Source organism: Oryctolagus cuniculus, chromosome 1 (assembly GCF_964237555.1).
Source record: "Oryctolagus cuniculus chromosome 1, mOryCun1.1, whole genome shotgun sequence".
NCBI classification, from domain to species: Eukaryota; Metazoa; Chordata; class Mammalia; order Lagomorpha; family Leporidae; genus Oryctolagus; species Oryctolagus cuniculus.
In genome coordinates this window covers 173,670,267-173,694,599 of record NC_091432.1, presented here as the reverse complement: position 1 = coordinate 173,694,599, position 24,333 = coordinate 173,670,267, and the positions used below count along the sequence as shown (strand labels likewise).

General features: G+C 37.9%; 1 pseudogene; it reads right to left on the bottom strand.

Moving 5' to 3' along the window:
- Positions 1 to 5,745: 5,745 nt before the first annotated feature.
- LOC108178081 (ret finger protein-like 4A-like protein 1) overlaps positions 5,746 to 24,333 on the bottom strand; it is a 32,965-nt pseudogene continuing 14,377 nt past the window's right edge.

The window sequence follows — 24,333 nt, the reverse complement described above, 5'->3', positions numbered from 1 at the left end:
GATCTGTACCTAAAATCATCTCTGCAATGGCCTGGGAAAGCAATAGAAGATGGCCCAAATGTTTGGGCCCCTGCATCCACATGGGAGAGCTGGAAGAAGCTCCTGGCTCCTGGTTTCAGATCGGCCTAACTCCAGCCATTGCAGCCACCTGAGGAGTTGAACCAGCAGATGGAAAATCTTCCCCTCTGTGCCTCTGCCTCTGCCTCTCTGTAACTCTTCCTTTCAAATAAAGAAAAAAGAAAAAAAATAAGAGTAGGAATAGGAAAGGGAGGAGGAAGAGGGGTGGGAGTGTGGGTGGGAGGGAGCTTAGGGTTGCAAGCATCACTGTGTTCCTAAATCTGTATATATGAAATACATGAAATTTGTATAACTTAAAACCCAAGTAGAAATCTTGAAAAAATTCAGTCAATATTTAGAAGTATGTTCATAAATAAATATTTGTTAAAAAAAGAAAACCACAATGAACTGATAGGGAGCCTTGACTTTGCTGAGGTACTGAATAAATAAAAGGAATGAGGCCAGCGCTGTGGCTCACTTGGCTAATCCTCCGCCTGTGGCACTGGCACCCCGGATTCTAGTCCCGGTCAGGGCACCGGGTTATGTCCCGGTTGCTTGTGGCCCTGGAAGGCAGTGGAGGATGGCACAGGTTCTTGGGCCCTGCACCCGCATGGGAGACCAGGAGGAAGCACCTGGCTCCTTGCTTTGGATCAGCACAGCGCGCCGGCCGTGGCGGCCATTTGAGGGTTGAACCAACAGAAGAAAGACCTTTCTCTCTGTCTCTCTCTCTCTCACTGTCTAACTCTGCCTGCCAAAAAAATAAAATAAAATAAAATAAAAGGAATGAAAGCCTTAAATAAAATTCTTGCTAAATTTTTATAACTCCAATGTCCAAATAACCTTGATATCAAAAAATGAGAGAAATTTTAAGAGAAACTATTATTGAATCTTACTTAAAATCCTAGGCAAACTGTTGATAAAGTGTATTAAAATATATAAAAGAATCATATATAAAAAAAGACTAGCATTCTGCAGGATGAGTTTTGGGGCTTATAAATGGTTACAAGGAAAAGGGTGCTGATATGGTGCATTTGTAAGGAAAAGGATTGCAAGGAAAAGGGCACAGAACAGAGGAGACTGGATATAAACTCACAGTCCAAACAACGTATTTGCAGAGGTGGTTGACCGCCAGCATGCACACAGAACGAAGGTGGCTGGGCCGTCTATATCTTAGGGTGGGCTAAGAGGTGGGGGCGGGCACTGGATGGAGATGAGTTTCACCACACAGGTTTTTAAGTTTTTCTGAAGGCTTTCCAGTCTGGAAAGGAATGCAGGCGGTGGGGTGGGGAACAACACATGGTGTGAGACTGAACTGGTCTCTTGAAAGAAGGCCAGGATAAGGGGTAAAATGGCATTTTATTTACTTTCAGGCTAGAACCTAAAATGGTTGAGGTTTATGTGTAAGGCCACCACAAGACACACCAGAGGTGTATTGTCAGGTGGGGGAGGGAGAGGGCAAGAGAGAAAAACACCTGTGAGGGAAGCAGGTCCTGTTGTACTCTTGCAGGGAGTAGGGAAGTGGGAGCCGGGAATCATGTTAGGGTTGGGGTGGAGCTGACACTTGTGGTTGGGTCTTTTAGTCACCTGACACCCAGTGAGCCAGACTGGTCTTAGGACTGAAGCTTACTGTGCAAGATGAACAGGAGCCAGAGGCTACGATGGTGTCTGGGGCTTAGATGACGCCACAGATTAGACTGTGACATTTTAATAACATTATGTCCTTGTTCCATCAGAAATCACAGAAGAGCTGCAGGTCTCTTGATTCTGGTGCCATGTCTTGTCGCTAGATCAATGACAAAATATTCCTTCGCTGTTTCAGCCTTGTGGTCCTTGACATCCACAGGTGGTGAGAGTATATCTAGCCTGACCAGGTTCTCCCTCTCTGGGAAAAAAGTACAGAGATAAGGAACAATGCAGTGTACACCTTAGGACCTGGGGGGAGTGGAAGCTAGCAGAACAGCCTGAAGCTTCAGCTCCCTGGCTTTGCATTCAAGTAGTAAAAATTGTCTGCTTATGCTATTTTATAGCCAGTTACACCTACCTCCCCCTCCAATCCTAAATTTAATATTCTGACTCTATCTGTATTTTCACTAGACTAATTATGATTCCCAAACTCTGCCTTCTCAGAAAAAGCCTGTTGACTGCTATTTACTGTAAGTTTTAAAAGTACTTATATTTAGGATGAAAACTTGGTCTGATGGTTAAGACAATTGCCTCCCATTTCTCACTCTAGCTTCCTGCTAATGAAGACACTGGGAGGCAGTGGTGATGGCTTTAGAGTTTGAGCTGCTGACAACGCTGCAGGGGTTCAGTGCCAACCTGCATAGACCAGTGCATGGGTTCTCTCTCCCCATCCCTGCTCCCTGTCTCTTTCAAATAAATTTTTAAAACTCTATACAAAACTATACTATTAATTTACACAGTTATAAAACACAGAGAATGTCAAAGTGACGTGAACTTGTGTTGCCTTCATGGCATTCTTTGATGTCCAATTTAAGAACTGGGGTTTATATCAATATCCATAAAAGAATAGAACAAATAAAATAATAGAAGTCTGGATGAATTGGAGAAACAACTGAAACAACAGATTTGTTTTAAAAAAATGCATATTTGGGTTATATGCTTATACCAAATCTCTAAACTCTTCTTCCTTTGTTTCTATTTTGGTACAAGCAGATTCCCTACCCTTTCAACTCTCTTTTCCACTGCAGCCTCCCTGTGCTTAAATTCATCTTGTATATGTATGTACATCTCGAGTTATAGAAAGGGTACAATTAGAGTTCTTAAGATACCTTACATGGGACCCACAGAAGTCTTCCTGTATAATAACCAGAGTACTAAATGGCTTTCTTCCCAATGTGCAAGTGATATGGGACAAATCAGCGAGACAGATTAAGTTCATGAGCTAGAGACCCTGTCTCCATGTCATCTCACCTGCATCCACCCACATGTCAATCAGCCTACGTAACCACTCCCTCTTTTGGAAGTGAATAAGAGGTCTGAAGATCACAGGGCTGGAGTGTTCATGCTCTCCGGTTTGCTCCCTCTCTCTCCTGGTGGACCCCTGCAGACTGCTATGAAGATCCCCATGTGCTCTTTCTGGCCCATTCTCCCTTAATAAAGCCCTTATGTTCCTATCTATTCTTCTAAATAAAACTTAAATCTGACCATGTTACATGCTTGTTTGAGTCTGTGCTTAGAATTCTTCTTTAAGTAAAAGGCAAGAGCACAATATACTAATTTTTAGGCTAACCTAGCTCACAACACAAGGACTATAATGTTTGTCTCACTTGGAAGATAGTTTCTGCAAAACTTGTAAATGCATTTATTTATCTATTAGGTTCTGTTTATTGTTAGATTGGCCGTGTATTTTATACTCCTCATATATCAAATTTGTTACTTTTTAGAAGTCTTTTTTTTTGTGGGGTCAGATGTTTGTTATTTTAATGTGTTAATTTCCTTGGATATATCTATATAATTAATAGTTTCATCTTACATTTTACTTTCTAAGTAGTTTATTGTGTTTCAAATGTACAGCATGCTCATTATGTTAAGCATAAGCTTAAAATCTTTAAATGTATTTTCACTTTCCTTTTTTTAATTTTTAATTATATGGAGTCTAAACACAATTTATGACAATACAATTATACATACTTATGCTTTATTATAAATATGACAATAGTTCACAAATTTCATGAAATGCATATTATGAAAAAATGATGAATAGATTTCAAAATTTTTCCATCAAATAAATATATCTCCTAATTCCATTTTCCACAACCATTTTGAACTCCTTTATTTTGTGCAATTTTGCATATGAGTAAATATATAAAAAACTGCATAAATGCATTATATGTGTAAGTACACACATGAGGAGAAATGTAATCATAAAATGTGATCTTTTTCATTTCCCATTTGATACAGATTGATATATGGCATAGATATATAAATTTATGAACCTGTAATGTTCAAGAATAATAAAGAATTCACTCCTTTATAAAATTAGAACTCTTTTATTTGACTATAAGTAGTATTTTAGATAATATAATCAGTCTTCATTTTCTTATATCATGGTAACTATCATAACTAAACAAAAAATGTTTATACTTCCAGGTTTCCATGATCTGGTGCTGGGTTTAAATAAAAGTAATCCAAGAATGATTAACATCTATAAGGACAAATATTTGTTGCATCAGGTTTAATAGCAGTATTGATCTTCACATAGATCATTCTTGCCTCTGGGAGTCGCCAATTTAATGCTGACACATTGTACTATCTCTCAGTAATTCATGGGCGCAACGACATTTTGATTCATGGTCCTAGTCTTTGAATTTAAACATACTGTGATAAAAGCTGTCTGAATTCAAAACATAAATTAGTGAAGAATTAATCAGTTTGGCAAAGGTGTTAAACAGCACTCCAGTACCATGACACTTTCAAGACTTATCCAGCAGATGGTTTTGAGATGAAAGTTACTCCTGATGCAGGATTTGAGCATTGCTATCAGTATTTCAATTAATACAAACTCAAATGGGCAGGTTGATATTTCCACAACAAATGTGTTAGATCTCAGTGTAAGTGATAAGTCCATATTATAAAGCTTTACACACCTTTGGCCAACCTTGTATTTCTCAATGATTTGACTTTGCCCAAAACATGCTTTTCCTTCCTTTCCTGGGGCTTCTATCTGTCTGTGTACATAGGAACAGCCTGATAGCTTTCACTCTGGAGATTCCTGTTTAACTCTTCTCTCCATTGTGAAACAAACTTCACAGCAACAGTTGATTTGTGGAATACCCATCTAATTCTGTACAATGTCAAACCACCAGGTAAAATGTTCAGAAGTATAAGACACAAAGTGTTTTGAGTAGTGTAGTCTGATCACTTGGAAAATATTTGAAGTTTATTTCACAAGATTGGACTATAAACATGGAATTACCATCAGAAAGTAAACTCTTCTAAATTCAAAGCTCATTTAGTCCTTGATTGTATTTGATGAGCACTTGATTTGAAAACAGACCCACCAAAGCCTAAATATGATTAAATCATTGTTGATATATTTTGGGTGTAAGTTGGACAGTCAAATTTTCACCTATTAAATGTTCAGATTATTCATGATTAGAATTTAAAATTATGTAATTGCATCTCACCCTCCTAAACTGTACTTGAATGCAATGACATTGAAATCACTGACTGTATGAGTTATGGTTATGTTCAAGTTAGCAATTATTTTTAAAGTTACTGTCCTGTCTTTGTTGGTGTCACCTCAGGTCACCAATGTCATGTTCTTTGTTTCAATTTATTTGGATACAATTTCTGATTTAAGTTATGGTGCATTTGAGCTCCATTCCAACATAATAAAGACTGATGGTAAGAGTTATAGATCACAATTTAATTAACTATAAACTTAAAGATTGAGTTCATTACTAACAATTTAGGAATGTCTCCAATCTCTATCTTCCCAACCTACACATTCATTGTTTGTCCACAAATATACATATATTGTATAAATCACAGGAATACTAGAATTGATACTAATCTACTTGAAACTGTCTACTAACGCCCCTTTAATCTGTGATAAGATTCAATTACGGAAGGATAACTAGCCTATTTCTGATGCCTTACAAGTAGTGCGGTATATGAACAGGGATGTAGAAGGAAAACATCACCCATGTTCTTCCCATGTATGTGTTTTTTTAAGCTTGGTAGACAACGTTTATTTATCTTGACCAGGATAAGTCAGTAAACTAAAAGTGGACTCGTCACGGGACAACACGCAGGAAGACTTCGTCACCACGGGCTATGTCTGCCGGAGCAAAGAATGGGCGCAGAGGCCCTTGGGGAGAGATTTTGGTGAACGTGAAGGGAGAGGCTCCGTCGGCCACGTTACAAAAGGAAATTATCCCAATATCCAAGTCCACGAAAATCCCCACTCGGTTTAACCTGGGCTCCAGAAAGAGACGAGTCAAAGGCACGGTGCTGGCACAGAAGAGGTCATCGTCTCTCAAACTCAAGGTCCAGAAGCCGTGTTCTGAAGACAGCTCTACCGGCCCCTTGCGATTAGCTGACTCTCTACAGACCCCCACGTCCCATTTTTCTGCTGCTTCCCACGTCCACCTCCCAGTAATGGCGTCCAGAAGTGAATCCCAGGGAGTCCAGGACGCACAACGAGTAGTCGAATCTCTCAGGACACTCTCTCCGAGTCCGTGGGGAGAGTCCACAGTGAACGGTTTTCCGGTCCTCCGAAAAGACCAGGCAGTTGTTGGCCGTGTCCTCATCCCAGGTCACATCCACTTGGAACTTGAGCGTCCTTGGGTTCATATACAGAATGGCACTCCTATGGGGCTCCAGCTCCTTGATGGCGTCCACCAGCTCCCTCAGCTGGAAAGCAGGCTTTGATGTCCTGCTCCTGAGAGACCACAGAGCAGCCAGGGCACAGGAGACCCTCCCCGTCGGGCTCCCTTTGCAGTGAGTCGGCGCATCGCAGGCAGCAGGTGTAACCACACATCAGATACACGGGTTTTTGGAGGTGAGCGGAGCTGAAAGGACATCTACATGCCTCTTTAAAGCGGTCCGCCGTGGCTACTGCCTGTCGGGTGCTGGTGTCAGCAAGGTGAACGGTCAGAAGTGCTGGTGTGGATGCGGGGAGATGGGAACCCTCGTGTGCTGGCCCCGCTCAGCTCTCTCTGCCTCCAGCGCATCCCCAACAGCTCTTGCTGCGTGTTGGATGCAGAATAGGTCTAATATAGTTTCAATATTTTTCTCTGTTTCTTGTGGAGTTTTTTTTTTCTATTTCTCTTAAGTTCTACTACTACTATCACTGCTTTCTTTACTAATACTCTATTTCCAAATCATTTATTGTCTTAGAATTGAAACTTTTCAACTCAACTAATTTTTTTATCAAAATCCTCATGATATAATTAATTATTAAATTTCCCTACACTAAGTGGGGACAATATCAATCCCTTTTTTTCTGCCAATTGATTTATTTTTGCTCCAAAACACTGTTGTCTTTATAGCAGAGCACAATAGTCACTCAAATACAGAAGAAAGATATGTATTTGGGCAGAGGTCCCTTCTCAAGAATTCAAGCTTTTAAATAAGCTTCCATTTGTGTTCTTTCTTTTTTTTTTTTCAATTTTCCTCTTTCTGTATTTGAAAGCCTATAATTTTTTTAATAATTCTCCATGTTTTTATTCAGGTCCAATGACTAGAGCAGTGTGGCATTACTCAGAGAAGGCATAGATACACTACTTCAATGATTCAGATTCTTTGTCACTGCTTGGAAGAAACACAATGATTTACATTTCTCTGGATAACTAAAATAGGCACACACACACACACACACACACAAACACATGATCTTCCAGGTCTTTGTGTTTGACTTTCCTTTTTGCACTAAAAACCAAATTAGGGACTGACTCACCTGCTTATGGGTTCTTGAGCTTTTCAAATTTTCCCCTGCAACCTCTTGTTTTAGTTTAACCTACTGGATGTCTTCTCATTCGTTCCCTTGTTGTCTCTGAATAAATAAGATGTTATAATTCTATTATCTTCCATTCTTCACTTTGAAAATTTATTTATTTATTTTTATTATTTAAAAGACACAGAGTGGGGAGAGGTTGGTGGTGTAGAGCAAGAGAGAGTCCCTATTGCCTGGTTCACTCCCCAAGCACCTGCCACAGCTCAGTGTGGGTCTGGAGGAAGCCAAGAGCCTGGAACTCAATCCAGCTCTCCCATTTGTGTGGCAGAGACCAAAGTACTTGAAGTGGATCTGGGACTCAAACTCAAGCATCCCAATTGACAATGGCTGTGCAAAACGCCCTGTTAATTCAGTAATGTTCTGATCTTGCTCTTTGCCTGGTAAATTAAGCTTTGGGCTGGATGTACCACATATTTCTTACCTAAATAGAAATGTGTGGCTTTATCCCGAGGTGTGTGTTTTCCTCTCAAGGATTCCCTGTTCTTAGTAAATGCAAATTCTCTTTCAACCTCATGCCTTGTTTTTGATCCTCTCTCTTCATTGCATCTTATGTGTTTCTGGACAATTAACATTTATCTTTTAGCATCTGTATTCTAGGAGACTTCTGGTTATTTTTTTCCATTTTTGACTTACTTATTGGATTCGCTGTTGCTCATGATGAATTGATATAAGTTTTGTAATTACTATGTACCCCTCTACATGGTATAATGCTAGAAAATGTTGGCCAGTCTACTTGCTTAGTTAAAAGTGGCCTTAAAAGAGAATTTTGAACCTACAAAAATCAAGACTCCTGATTCTCAGTCATTTATTTTTCTATCTATGTATTGTCTTTATTTTTCAACTTGATTGAGGTATGTTTTTATGTCTCCTGGATAAAGAGTTTGCATTGTGGGACCAGCGGTGTGGTGTAGTGGGTTAAGTATCTGCTTGAAGTGCTGGCATCCCACATGGGCACCGGTTTGAGTTCCGACTACTCCACTTCTGATCCAGCTCCCTGCTGGTGGCCTGGAAAAGCAGTATAAGTGCTTGGGCCCCTGCAACCGCATGGGAGACTAAGAAGAAGCTACTGGGTACTGGCTTTGGATTGGCCCAGCTCCAGCCATTGTGGCCATTTGGGGAATGAACCACCTGGTGGAAGACCTATCTTTATGCTTTTCCCTCTCTCTCAAGTAAATAAATAAATGTTTTTAAAATGAGAATTTGTATTGTATTTTATGATGGGTCAAAATGTAACATAAGGAACTCCCAGGTTACTTACTTTTCCAATGCTGTTAATATCTAATATTCATATCAGCAGTTAATGAGTATTCAATTGATTCTGTATACTCACCAGTACTAAACTTTGTCAATTTTTTTAATTTTAAGCATTCTAAATGGAGTATTGTACTGTTTGTTGTGGTTTTCATTTGCATATCCCTGATGAGAAACTGTCACACACACATTTCATACACTTTTCAGTTCTTCTGAGAAGTGTCCAAATCTTCCCTTATTGTGGCATTTATCTTCTTAATATGAATACCAGCTGTAGATTTTTCCAAAATATCTTATTAGGCCGAGAAAGAACCACTATATAATTAACACACCATAGGTGCTTAATAAAACTAGATGTTGAACTTAGTTTAATTATTTTTCTGCTTCTGTTGCAAAACTCATATATTTTCCCCATTATTGTATTAATATGGCAAAATGCCTACATTTGGTTTCTTATCTTAAACTTTGCATTCCTAAAATGAAAGATATTTACCATTGAATTAAAAGGAAATATTTTGTTACAAAAGTTTATGCCCATGTCATGAAGAATATTTTCTTAGAATTACAACATACTATTAAAACAGCTTAAAAACTAAATCCTCATCTACTTACTGAAAGAACTTATATATAATTATTGCTTCTCTTTATTTGAAATGTCTTTATATTGACTTTATTCTGGTTTATTTATGCATTTACTTATTTATGTTTATTTTAAAGACAGAGAGACAGACACACAGAGATCTAACTTCTGGATTATTTCCCAAATGCTCACAACAGGTCCAGGGCCAGTATCAAGCCAAGAGCCCAGGACCTAATCTGAATCTGTAAAGTGGATGGCAGGAACCCAAGTTACTTTACGTCTGTTACCTTACAGATGCATTACAGGAAGTTAAATTGGAAGCAGAGGAGCTACTCATATGGAATGCGGCTGTCTCAAGAGTTTTCTTAACCACTGTGCCTAATATCCATTCCATCTTTATTTTTGAAAGACATTTTGCTGAAATGGAATTCTGGTTTGATTTTTTGTTTCTTTCAGTTCTTTAAAGATATTGGACTATTATATTAGTGTCTCCATGAATTCTCCTGAGAAATCCACTGTCAGCCAAATAATGTTTTCCTCAAAAAACTGCAATATGTTGGTCTGTTCTAGATGAATTGAAGTTTTATTCTTTACCTTTATTTTTAATTATTTGATTGCAGTATGTCAGGACATAGTTTTCATCATATTTATCCAAAGTGGTGTTCATTGAATTTCTTAAAACTATTTTGTCTCAACAAAGAAGTTGTTGGATCACTTGTCTTCTGTCATTTTGGAACTTCACGTGTATTTTAGAATTTAATTCCACTTATGTCTGTGCATTCCTGACCACTTTTATCCTATCATTTTCCTCTCTGTTCTTCAGATTAAATAATTTTAGTGCATCTTCAAGGCCATGGTCGGTTTCTATTTGTTTCCTTTAAAATATTTTCTATTTCTTTTCTGAGATTATATATCTCTCAATCATTGCAGTTCTTATTTTCATTCCTTGGGCCCAGTGATACTATCTACAAAAGTCCTTGAGCTCTGATAGCTGAGTTATCTCAACATTGCACTCTGCTTCTTTTCTCTTCAAGGGGTCGAATTTTCCTGGTTCTTTATATGTCAAATATTTTTAATTTTATCTAGACCTGCTTCTTTATCTGTCAAATAATTTTTAATTTTATCTGGATAAAATTTCTAATTTTATCTGTATTGTAATGGATGTGGATTTTATTAGAGTTTTCCAAAGTATGTTTTGTTTTATTTTGTTTCTTCCAGCATAGTGGCCTTTGTTTAAAAAAATGCAGAACGTGTCTCGTTTACACTGGGAGGAAGATGAACTCTCTTATATTTTTACCTTATCTTGTAGTGTTTATTATACAAGGCCTGCCAGCTCCTTGGCTGAAATTAACTACAGAAACCTGGGGCCTCTACTTTGGAGCACTTTCTTTGAGATTGTTTCCTCAGTTTCTTGTGAGTATGACCCTTGAGGCTTTCTTTTTTTCAAAGCCAGAAAGATTGAAAGTTTTCTCATAGAGGTTTAGCTGTTCTGAGTTGAGAAGGGACCATTGCTTTTCCTCTGGCTAAAATTGCAAAAGCAAGAGAGTCACTCTGCTCCAATCCCATTTGCTGTGTTTGGACTTCCCTCAAAGTTTGTGTGCATATTTCAATCTGCAGAACATTCGAGTAGCTGCTTTTTGTGTTTGGTGCAGGTTGTGAAGGGGTGATTGACTGGAGGGCTGGTGTTAGAATCGTACTTCCCAAACTGGAAGCTGACCTCTAGTTCTTACATATTTATTTGAATAATATATGCCTGCTCTTACAGAGCATAAGCTCTCAGAGAAAAATAAGTCTATTTTTGTTTGCAGTGTTATTACCAGATTCTAGAAAAAGTCATTGTTTGTAACAGGCTCATAATAAATATTTCTATGATTAGTAAGTGATGAAATGCTCTTTGCATAGTATAGTAGAAAAGCAATAGCATTAGAATCAGAATTCAAAGGTTTTAGTACTAGTGTTGTTAGTATAAAGAATTTGGAGCTACTTTTTTTTTTTTTTGTTTTCTCATGTATAATTAAGTGTCTCTGAATGTATCTCTTAGAGGTTCTTCTTTAATAATAGGCTATGGATACATACTTCTTGGCAATTCCAATTTAGTGCTCCCCCAAAATTTTGATTTTACTTCTCTACTATAACAATTATCACATTACATTATACAATTTTCTTTATCTGTTTTCCCTTTTATTTTTGAGCACAATAAGGGCAAGGATAGTATCTTTTTTCACCTTTATTATCTGAGCACCAGGCACACAGTTTGCCCCAAGCACATTTCACAGAGGATACATGATTGAATGGCCAAGCAAATTTTTGGTGATTTTTCTTCTAAGTACGACATCAGGTAGTGCTGATAAAACTACTCAAGATGATGAATATGGCATTCTTGGCAGTTATATTTCCTGTGACCATATAGATTAGACACAAATACTACTCCTGAGACTTGCAGCTTTGCATAGTTACTATATCACGACTGTCAACTTCCCAAAAGACATACTGACCTTTCTTAATCAGTGCATCATTTGGAATATGTGGCAAAGGAGCTTCTTGACAACTTTTAAGCCTGAAAACCATAGTCTGCATGCAAAGATCCTCTTGTGCAGACAGGCCATGATTTCCATCTTCTTCATGCTTGTCATTAGTCTTTCTTTGCTGACCCTGCACATCTTTAACATGCAATCATTAGCAGTTTCTGGATTACTGTCGTAAGAATTTATGATGATCTTCATAGCCTGCTGAGTTACAAAAGTTTCCCACAGGACCGGAGGCACATTATGACACCAACTTGTGTTTCTAGCATATGTCCCAAGTTCAATTTAATATACCAGTGGCTACTTTAAAACAGGTATTTCTTCTACTTAAGAAATAGATACTCCTTTCAATTATTTTTTTTCCAGCAAAAAAGTAAAGAAAATTAATAATCAGGAGAAAAAGAAAAAGAGAAGATAAAAAGAAAAGATAAAATAAAATTGACATGAATTTAAATAGGCAACTGCCCCTTCATATGTTTAATTAGACCAGGGGTGGGGGATATCACACCTGCAGTGGATAAAAGTCTCATGAAATCATTTGGTCTGACCTTGCCAAGGCAAACATACAAGGGTTCAAAATTTAATAAATTTAATAAATCTAAATTTTTGATAATTTTGGATACCACAAAAGATGTTATAAATATCCAGAAATATTTTATTTATAGTATACTATTATTTGTGATTTTATGAAACATTCCATTTATCCTCAAGGCAAATTAATTTCCTTTATCACTATTTCTAAGGCTTTCTTTCTGTCATTTTGTTTATATAATTTTATTATTTGAAAGGAAAGGGACAGAGACGGAGAGAGAGAGATTTTCCATTTCTTGGTTTGAACAAATATCCAAAAGAGTTGGCAATGGGCCAGGATGATACCAGGTACCAGGAACTCCATTGAGATTTTCCAGGTGGGTAGCAAGGCCCCACGTCCTTGGGATACCACTTGCTGTCTCCCAAGGTCTGCACTAACAAGCAGCTAGAGTCAGGAGTGGAGCTGGGATTCAGACCGAGGCAGTCCAACATGGGATACAGGTGTTCCAAGCAGCATCACAACTGCTGCATCAGACATCCATCTCTCTTTTTTAAACTTGTTTGTGTTGGCCCCTCTTTTTAGTGGAAGATTTCCCTAGATTCCTGTGGATCCTTAGCTTTCATTTCTTATCCAGAGTGAGTTGATGGCACTGTCAGAACCGGTCACTTGGTGGTGTTTACATGACAATAGTACATTTTTAATGAAATATTTTTGACTGTTAGTATCAGAAATTATTTTCCTTAGATTTATTTATTTTGTCAAAATTAAACTTTCTTAACTTTGGCAGGGTATACAGTTGGAGTGGATATTATATACTTGGCTTCTGACTTTCTGGGAATTAGGGAGGAAAATATATATCAGGATTGTATATTTTTAATATAGCTCTTCGGTTAATCCCTACCCTTCCGGTTTTCTATAATGTCTAGTAGCTCCAAGTCTTAAGCCAGTTTTCAGCAGTATATAAATGCATTAGAATGTGACATTTGAAGGTCCAAGTACTTTTAAAATAGATTTTCAGTCAATATACTTTTTGTCTTGCTGCATTAACCTTGTTTGTCAGATGTCTCCAAATACTGAGATCTTCAGGTGTTCTGCAGGATGGATTATTTCACTGCTCAGTAAATTCCTCTGTACAAACCAAGTTGACCACTTTATCGCCTGGACTAAATCAATTGTCACTTGTATATCGGTTGGTTTCCCAAAGGCAGATTCCTGAGGAATTTTAGAAAGTGATTTGTTAGGAAGTGTTCCCAGGGAAAAACAGTAGGTAGCTGAAGCAGTGGAATTAAGTGAAAGAGGTAAAGAAGGCAGGATGTTGTATTAAGTAAACTCCTGCAGAGAATTATTTTGGTTCAACCCTACTTCAGAGCTCTGGGGACCCAGTGTTGGTTCAATCATAAGCAAGGAAGCTGGTGTATTTATATCTGTCAATCACTGGATAAGGCCTGTCTGCTGCTCACTGGCATATAAAATGGTCCCAGCAGCCTTGAACAGCTCTCTTACAATGATGCTAATATTGATTAACTAGAGCCGCAGTGCATTAAAGTAGTAAAGGATGGGAGGAACATGAGTTAATTACTAACAACAACTAGAACCACATCTCTATCTGTATTTTTCCTTAAAATTTATTTAAATTGATGTTATCTTTTCTTCTTTCAGTAACTTTAGGTTTTTACATTTTGTTTTACTTTGCTTTTATCTATGATGCCAACTGACACATTTAATTAGATTTTTCTAGGGGAAGCCCTGAGGTTCTTTTAGAAATATTTCTACTTTTCTAGGAAAAGAAAGTATGTTGCACTGGAAATAAATAGAAAACAATATGGGTTATTTTAAGAAACATAAAATATATTTGCTGATATATATATATATATATATATATCCACGTCATATTAAGCAAATAGAATTGTAATTTGTTTCCTCACATCACAAGTTGGTCAGAAGTATTGAAGAAGAACACCAAAAGTGTAAAGAAAATGCAAAATAATTTTAATTAACAGAATTGCAAATATGCCAAGTGAAGCTATTCAAATATTTATGAAGTTATATATTAAATATTTTAATGAAAAGGCAGTTATAGTTTAATAGTACCCACTATACCAAGAGCATTTTTTCAATAAATAGTGCTGGGAAAATCAGATATCCATTTCCAAAAGAATGAAACAAGAACCCTACTTCTCACCATGTTCCAAAGCACCTCAAAATGAATTAAAGCCGGCGCCGTGGCTCACTAGGCTAATCCTTCGCCTTGCGGCGCCGGCACACCAGGTTTTAGTGCCGGTCGGGGCACCGGATTCTGTTCCAGTTGCCCCTCTTCCAGGCCAGCTCTCTGCTGTGGCCAGGGAGTGCAGTGGAGGATGGCCAAGTACTTGGGCCCTGCACCCCATGGGAGACCAGGATAAATACCTGGCTCCTGCCATAGGATCAGCGCGGTACGCCAGCCGCGGCGCACTGGCCATGGCGGCCATTGGAGGGTGAACCAATGGCAAAAAGAAAGACCTTTCTCTCTGTCTCTCTCTCTCACTGTCCACTCTGCCTGTCAAAAAAAAAAAAAAGAATTAAAGACCCAAGATTAGGATCTAGAACTTTGAATTTATTAGGAGAGGAAATGCTTTAGGACTTTGGAAGGGACAGTAATTTTTTGGATAAAATCCTAAAAGCATGGCCATCAGAAGTAAATATAGACTAATGGATTTAATCAAACTAAAGTGCTGCTAGATAGCAAGGCAATAATCATCACAGTAAACAGACAACCTATGAATGTGAGAAAATATTTGAAAACTTTTCATATGATAAGTTAATAGTTAGAATACATAAGTAACTGAAAGAATTCAATAGCAAAAAAGAAAATCAATAAAAATGGGCAGTAGACCTATACTTGATGTTAGCCAAAAGGCCAAGATACAGTGGACTATAAATCTAAACAGACATTTCTCAAAAGAAGACATGCAAATAGCCAGTAGGTAGATACAAAAACTTACTCAACATCTCTCATCAGAGAATGCAAATCAAAATCACAGATATTTTGGCTGTTATCACAGACATGAAATATAGTATGTGTTGGCAAAGGTGTAGAGAAAAAAGGGCCCTTGTTCATCATTGGTAAGAGTTTAAATTAGGATATCCATTGTGGAAAACAGTATGAAGACACAACAAAAACATGTTCACTCTACAATGTTTATTGCAGCACTATTCACAATAGCCTAGAGCTAGAAACAATCTAAATGTCCATCCACTAACGAATAGATAAAAAAGAGACATATATACATAATGGAATACTACTCAGTCATAAAAAGATGAAATATTATGTGCAACAACACAGACAGAACTGAAAGTCATTATGTTAGGTGAAATAAACCAAGCATGGAAAGACAAATATCACATGACCTCACTCATATGTGGTGTCTAAAAAAGATGATCTCATTGAATTAAAAATATAGGCCGGTGCCGCGGCTCACTAGGCTAATCCTCCGCCTAGCGGCGCCGGCACACCGGGTTCTAGTCCCGGTCGGGGCGCCGGATTCTGTCCCGGTTGCCCCTCTTCCAGGCCAGCCCTCTGCTATGGCCCGGGAGTGCAGTGGAGGATGGCCCAGGTGCTTGGGCCCTGCACCCCATGGGAGACCAGGAAAGCACCTGGCTCCTGGCTCCTGCCATCGGATCAGCGCGGTGCGCTGGTCGCAGCACGCCGGCCGCGGCGGCCATTGGAGGGTGAACCAACGGCAAAGGAAGACCTTTCTCTCTGTCTCTCTCTCTCACTGTCCACTCTGCCTGTCAAAAAAAAAAATAAAATAAAATAAAATAAATAAAAATAAAAATATAATGGTAGTTACCAGAGGCTGAGGAGTGAAGAGGGTAGAGAGAAGGGGAAAGGTTCATTAAATTATAAGTAGATAGAATTAAGTTGGGATTTATTGAACAGTAGAGTAACTGTAGATAATTTAATATACCATATATTTCTCCATTTAAAAATTAGCAGATAGTATTTTGCATATTTTTAATATAAAGAATTGTTAAATGTTTGAAAAGATATTTATCCTGATTGAACATTAGTCAGTATGTACATATATCAAAACATTACGATACTACATAAATTGGTGTAATTTTCTTTGCCTGTTAAATTTTCAATTAAATTTTAAAAAGTTTTTAAATTATAAAATATTTGAAAACTAAAATGTGAAACCACAAAATAATTGTTGCCTTCTAATTCATAATCTTAAAAATATTACCATAAGGGCGTACATTGGGGTACAGTGAATTAAGCCACTGCTTTGATGCTGGCATCTCATATTGGTGTGCTGATTCAAGTCCCACCTGCTCTACTTCCAATCCATTTGCATGCTGATTCTGCTGGGAAAGCAGCAGGTGATGGTCTAAGAACTTGGGCCCTGGCCACTCACATAGGAGGCCCAGATGCAGTTCTGGACTCCAACTCCTGGCTTGATTCAGTCCTGGCTCTTAAGCCATTTGGGGAGTAAACCAGGTGAATTAAAGTGTCTGGCTGCCATGTCCATGCATTTCTAAGCTGAATTTCTACTTCTTAAAGAACCTATGATTTCAGTTAGCAATAGTTTTTTTTCTACATGCTAATATACTTTTTTTCTAACTACATAGGCAGGTAAGTGTGAGGATAAACACAGAAATGGAAATAGGTATCTAGGTCCTCCTGGAGGCCATGCCCAGAGGTTAGCTGCCAGTGTGGTCTTTTGGGATTGAAATTTGGGATGAACTAAGAGAAAAAACTGGGACTACATGAGACAAGATAGCAGGTGAATCATTTTTAAATAGAATGTTTTGGGAAGAGACAGGTCTAAGAGTGATGAAGAAAAGGACAAAAGGCAGAATAATTTGAATTAACAGAATTAGAAATGCATCAGTATTACTTTTCATGGATATATCACTCTAGTATGGGGCTTTTCAGAAATAAACTGCTATGTAGTTTTATGAGATTCTCCATTTCTCCATCGTTGGCTTATGAGATTTCTGCCATAGGAGAGTCAAACCCTGGCATAGAAACAGTATAGGAATATGATGCAAAGGAAAAGAGATTTCACCTTGGAGGAATCTCCTTAGACTGGATGCTAAACAGCTCAACACTATTGCCCAACCAAGTTGCTAGCTTGGTTGCTAGGCTATGCTTGATAGACATCTGAGACCTGTTCATTAATAAGGAGAGAGGTGCAACGCTGTGGTACAGTAAGTTAATTCTCTGCCTGCGGCATCAGCATCCCATATGGGTGCCAGTTCTAGTCCTGGCTATCCACTTCCAATCCATCTCTCTGCTATGGCCTGGGAAAGCAGTAGAAGATGGCCCAAGTCCTTGGGTCCCTGTAACCACGTGGGAGACCTGGAAGAAGGTCCTGGTTCCTGGCTTCGGATCAGCAAAGCTCCAGCCATTGCAGCCATTTGGGAAGTGAACCGGCAGATGGAAGACCACTCTCTCTGTCTCTGCCCCTCTCTGTCTACTGTAACTCTACCTCTCAAGTAAATAAATATTAAAAAAAAAAGAACAGAGAGGTTACAGTGATAAAACTACCTGTTGTGATGTCCACATCCCCTACCTGGAATTCCTGCGCAACTCCATTCAAGATTCCAGCATTTCTGCTCCTGTGTACTACAAAAGGCAGCAAGGAGTGGTTGAAGTATCTGTGACCACTGATATTGGAGACCTGGATTAACTTCCCAGATCATGGTTTTGGCCTGACCCAGCCTTGGCTATTGTGACCATCTAGGGATTGAACCAATGACTGGGAGTTGACACTCAGCCTCTCTGTCTTTCAAAAACATATAATATAAGTAACAAATTTAAAAAGAATGAAAAGGAAATGAACATCGTTAACTGTGTCATTTTATAAATCACTTGTGGAAATAGACCTTGACATAACAAGTATGCCTTCTCGTATTATATTTTTTGATGATCACAGTATACTCGCACTTTTATTCATTTTTCTTTTTCTATGTTTGCAATCTCAATTCTTCTGATTTACAACAATGATTGCCTAAGAACACTATCATCCTGAAGTGGTGCTGCTTAACCCTATTGTGATGTTCTTTTCTTAGTCCCTAAGACATTATTCAAGTACTCAGTATAAAAGGTGAACAGAGGATCAACCCAGAAAAAGACAAGAAAAAACATGAATGCATTGTCAGCTTAGCGTAAGTGAAAAAAAAACATGCTTGTGAGGAATAAATAGCCATTCATCCCTTGACAAAAAGAATCTAAATGAACATGTTTCTTTCTTTTCTAAGATGAAACGCCAGTTTATGAGTTACCTAATCCTTTAATCCAGATTGAAATCCTTTAATCCTGCCAAGAATAGCCCAAAATGGGAGCCAAGAAAGGCATTTCAAATAGATTCATAATTGTACCAATGAAAATCTGCTCCTTGTATAAGCCAATCATGTCCTCTCTTGCTTTTTAGACCTTCACTATTTAAGATGAATAAATAAACATATGAAGCAAACAGCTTCAAAACTGACAGCAATTGAAACACCTAAGAAAGTATTTTTTGTGTGCTACAATGTCAATTGTATAACCCAAAGTATTATATATTTACCCTTTATTTATGGGTATCTTCAGATTTTCACAGGGTATATTGCTAGAAAAAATTATAACTATTGACAGTAATGATAACGACAATTAAGGTTAAGAAACAGATCTGACAAATTTAATTGTTTCCCAGAAGATATCCATTAGAAAATAACTTGCTGGACAATAAAATTGAGTCTAAAACAGCAGCTGCTCTGAAAAGTGTCTCACAACTTTTGTGAATTTCATCATTCATAATTGTACCAGTTTTTTCATCTTTGACAAAGAGTTCAAGGAATAGATAGTTATCTGCTTGATAGATAAGGTTAAATTATACGTTTTTTTTATGTGAGTAGAAGAAATTGCTGTAGTAAATGCTAGTTACCAAGAGGGAGCTTCATAAATATATGTTGAATGATTAATTATTTCTTCCTGATCATATTCTTTTTTAAAGATTATTGTTTGATTTTTATTTTATGTATTTATTTATTTATTTATTTATTTATTTTGACAGGCAGAGTTAGACAGTGAGAGAGAGAGACAGAGAGAAAGGTCTTCCTTCCGTTGGTTCACCCCTCAAAGGGCCGCTATGGCCAACACTGTACTGATCCGAAGCCAGGAGCCAGGTGCTTCCTCCTGGTCTCCCATGTGGGTGCAGGGCCCAAGCACTTGGGCCATCTCCACTGCCTTCCCGGGCCACAGCAGAGAGCTGGACTGGAAGAGGAGCAACCAGGACAGAATCCGCCACCCTGACCCGGACTAGATCCTGGGGTGCCGGCGCTGTAAGCGGAGGATTAGCCTCGTGAGCCGCAGCGCCAGCCCTGATCATATTCAATCATAGAGCTAGTTGGTTTATTTCTATGATTCTAGATTTTTTTTTTTGCAGTCATCCTAGAAAAAAAGTTCATCTTCAGTCTTTGAATTGCCAATTCACCCTAAAGTTTTATTTTGCAATGCTTTTCCCTTTAAAAAAATTGATACTTTAGAAAAGATAACTGAACAATGCAGCTTACAAAATTACCTTGGTATTCATTTTACTTAAAGTCAAGGTTTTCAGCACCCATCAGATTTAGAGATAATACACCTCTGGTAGTGATACTCCCTGCTAGTGTCAGGGAGCCTTAAGAATTAAGTCACAACAATATATTCAAAAACATCTATTGTGAACTTCATGTCATTCATTGTTCTCTTTAAAAAAAATACTTCTAATGAGTCACATACTCCAGATATCCAGTAAACACCAGAAAGAACAAACAAAAGGAGAAAAATAAAGACCTATGAAGGCATACCATATTAAAATTGTTTAACAACAAACAAAAACAGAAGATCTTGAAAGAAACCAGAGTTTTGAGGTGGGCTTTACCTTTAGAGAATATAGGATAGGAATCACAGATTGTTGAAATGAAAAAAATCTAGAACTAACTGATGCTGAATATTAATTGCTTTTTTGCTTATGTTTTGCGCTGCTTGCTCAATGACTTAATGCAGGATGCCCAGCATAAGAAAAGGGGGAGGGGTAATTGTACCTCCAAGGCAGGCCTCACAAACTCCAGGAAGACGGGAAGGCCCAATTCTTAGAAAAACAAAACTTAGTAAATACTTCCTGAAATTAATGGTCTCCCACTTCCTTGTGTGACCACTTCCTTGTGTAACCACTTCCTTGTGTGATGCATAGTCCCCAGACTGCTGAGATACACCAATAAAATGCTCAAATTTAGGTAATTGCCATATAAAAATAAAAAACTAGCATATGTGTGTGATGACAGATGTACTTGTTTACTCAAGCATATAAAATCGCTGAGAAAGAAAGAGGCGGGGCTTCTCACCCCTGCACTGTGCTATACTGTATGTGTCAGTGGGAGCCCCAACTAGCTGGCAATAAAATAAAACAATAAAACCTCTTGCCTTTGCATCTGTAACTGTCTTTTGTGGACTAATTGGGAAAATTCTTGGACCCATAACTCAACAAGATGACTTCTACTCAGAAATCATGCATGTAGCAAGAGACTGACATGAAATATTTAAAACTATTGAAAGACAAAGTCACCAACATAGAATTCAGTGAGAAGAAAAATCATCCTTCAAAAAGGAAAGAGAAACAAAGACTTAATCTACAAACAAAGCCTGAGGAAATTTGTTATCATTAGATCAATCTATGAGAAATGTAAAAGAAATATTTCAGGCATAAAGAAAATTGGTAAATTCATAATGAAAGGAAGAGAGTTGGAAAAAGAATGAATATAAAATGAAATCATTTCCTTTTCTTACTCTATATTGGTAAAAGAAAATCCAGCTTGATATTTAGATCTAATACAGTTCCAGTAAAATCTCAGCGTGATATTATGTGGAAGTCAACAAACCAATTCTATAATTTATATGGAAAGGCAAAAGATTCAGAATAGAAGAACAAAGTTGGAGGGCTTATATTATCTAATATCAATGCTTAGTATGAAACTACAGTGCTCAAGATAGTATAGGACTGATGAAGATATGGATATACAGATCAATGGAACAGAGTAGAAAACTGCGACATAGAACCAGATAAACATTCACAAAGAGTTTTTGACAAAGATAAAGGAAATTTAAAGAAGCAAGAATGGTCTGCAAATGGTGCTGATACAATTGGTGCATTCTTGTGTGTATGCACACCCCCACACAAACACACACAAATGAAACCTATACACAGATCTTGTGTTTTCCCCTCAAACATCTCAAAGTTTATCATTAGCTAATATAAGTTCCAAAAATGTAAACCTTCCTGGCTATATCTGTGTGTGTGTGTGTGTGTGTGTGTGTGTGTGAAAACCTATGTCCTTAAACTTGAGGGTAAATTTTTTTAAAGATTTTATTTATTTACTTGAGAGACAGTTACACTCAGAGAAACAGCAACAGACAGAGAGAGGAAGAAAGAGAGAGTGAGAGAGAGCGTGCACTCTTCCATCTGCTGATTCATTCCGCAGATGGCTGCAATGGCTGGGTCTGGGCCAAGATGAAGCCAGGAGCCAGGAACTCCAACAAGGTTTCCCATGTGAGTGCAGTGGCCAAGTACTTGGGCCATCTCCCATTGCTCTCCAAGGCATATTAGCAGGGAGATGAATCAGAAGTAGAGCAGCTGAGACTTGAACTGGCTCCCATATGGGATGCCACTGATCCACAATGCTGGCTCTGAGGGTAAATTTTAAGACCTAAAACCAAACATACTTTTTATGAAAGAAAAATAGATGAATAGGATTATCAGTTTAATTAAATATTTTAAAAAGAGACTTCTAATTTGTGAAACACACTAGCTAGAGAATCTAAAGGTCAGCCATAGACTAGGGAAAAATATTTGTAAAACATTTATCTGACACAGGTCCTGTATACAAAATACACAAAGAACTTTTAAATATCAGTGATAAGATAAACACATAATCCAGTAAAAAGATGCCTTAGAAGACAAGACAACTAAATGAAATGTGGTATCCCAGGTAACAACAACAACAACAAAAAGACATCAAGTAAAAGAAAATCAAAAACATCAAATAATGTATGGAATTTAGTTAAAAATAATGTATTGATATTGATTAACTATGACAAACATAGGTATACCTCACTAATAAAGGGTTTGAAAATAAGGAATTCTGGGTGTGGTTCATGAGAACATATTTGTTTATTGATTTTGATTTATTTAAAAGACACACCCAAAGAGAGAAAGAGAGAGAGAGAGAGAATCTTCAAAATCCTCTAGTTCACATCCCAAATGCCTGCAACAGTCAGGGCTGGACCAGATTGAAGTCAGTAGCCAAGAACTCCGTCCAGGTAGTCACAGAGATCCAAGTACTTGGACCATCACCTGCAGCCTCCCAGCTTGCACATCAGTAGGATACTGGCTAGGAGGTAGGGTGGGACTTTTTCTGGGCTTTTTTTTCTATATTTAACATAAAAATAGCAAAAGCAATCATCAAAGAAGAAAATAAGTATTCAAATATTTCATAAAGAAGACAAACATTACTTTGTTGAAAAGTGGTTCTTTTTTTTAACTTTTATTTAATGAATATAGATTTCCAAAGTACAGCTTATGGATTACATTGGCTTCCCCCCCCCAATGACTTCCCTCCAACCTGCAACCCTTCCCTTTCCCGCTCCCTCTCCCCTTCCATTTACATCAAGATTCATTTTCAATTTTCTATATATACTTCTAGAAGATCAGTTTAGTATACATTAAGTAAAGATTTCAACAGTTTGCACCCACGTAGAAACACAAAGTGAAAAATACTGTTTGAGTACTCATTATAGCATCAAATCTCAATGTAAGCACATTAAGGACAGAGATCCTACATGAGGAGTAAGTGCACAGTAACTCCTGTTGTTGACTTTACAAATTGACACTCCTGTTTATGGCATCAGTAATCTCCCTATGCTCCAGTCATGAGTTTCCAAGGCTATGGAAGCCCCCTGAGTTCACCGACTCTTATCTTATTTAGACATGGTCATAGTCAAAGTGGAAGTTCTCTCCTCCCTTCAGAGAAAGGTACCTCGAAAAGTGGTTCTTAACAATGGAATAAGAGCAAAAGAGAATATATAGATAAATATAAAAGATTATTTTTAAATCACTTTTTTTTACAGAAGATCAATTTAGCATATATTAAGTAAAGATTTCCACATTTGCTCCCACACAGAAACACAAAGTGTAAAATACTATTTGAGTACTAGTTATAGCATTAATTAAACATCTAAGAGTAATTGTGTATTAATTACAGAGTTCAACCAATAGTTTTAAGTAGAATATAAAATGCATTTGTATTGTTGTGGCTTCCCCCCCCAACCTCCCTCCCTCCCGTGGCCCTCCCCTCACCCACTCCCTCTCCCATCCCGCCCTTCATCAGGTTTCATTTTCAATTACCTTCATATACTGAAGATCAACTTAGAATATACTAAGCAGGGATTTCAACAGGCTGCACTCACAGAACCGAACCAGGTATAGGGTATTGTTCAACTAGTAGTGTTGTTTTTGAGTTTCATAGTTAAACACATTAAGGACAGAGATCCTACGTGGGGAGCATGAACCCAGTGACTCCCGTTGTTGATTTAACAATTGGCACTCTTATTTATGATGTCAGCAATCACCCGAGACTCTTGCTATGAGCTGTCTAGGCTATGGAAGCCCTTTGAGTTCACCAACTCTGAATTTGTTTAGTCAAGGCCGTATCACAGTGGAGGTTCCTTTCTCCCTTCAGAGAAAGGCGCCTCTCTCCTTGATGGCCTGATCCTTCTGCTGGGGTCTTGTTCATCAGGATCTTTCATTTAGACTGTTTTTTGCCACCATGTCATGGCTTTCCATGCCTGTGAGACTCTCATGGACCTTTTAGTCACTTTAAAATATAAAACAAAATAAAGCAT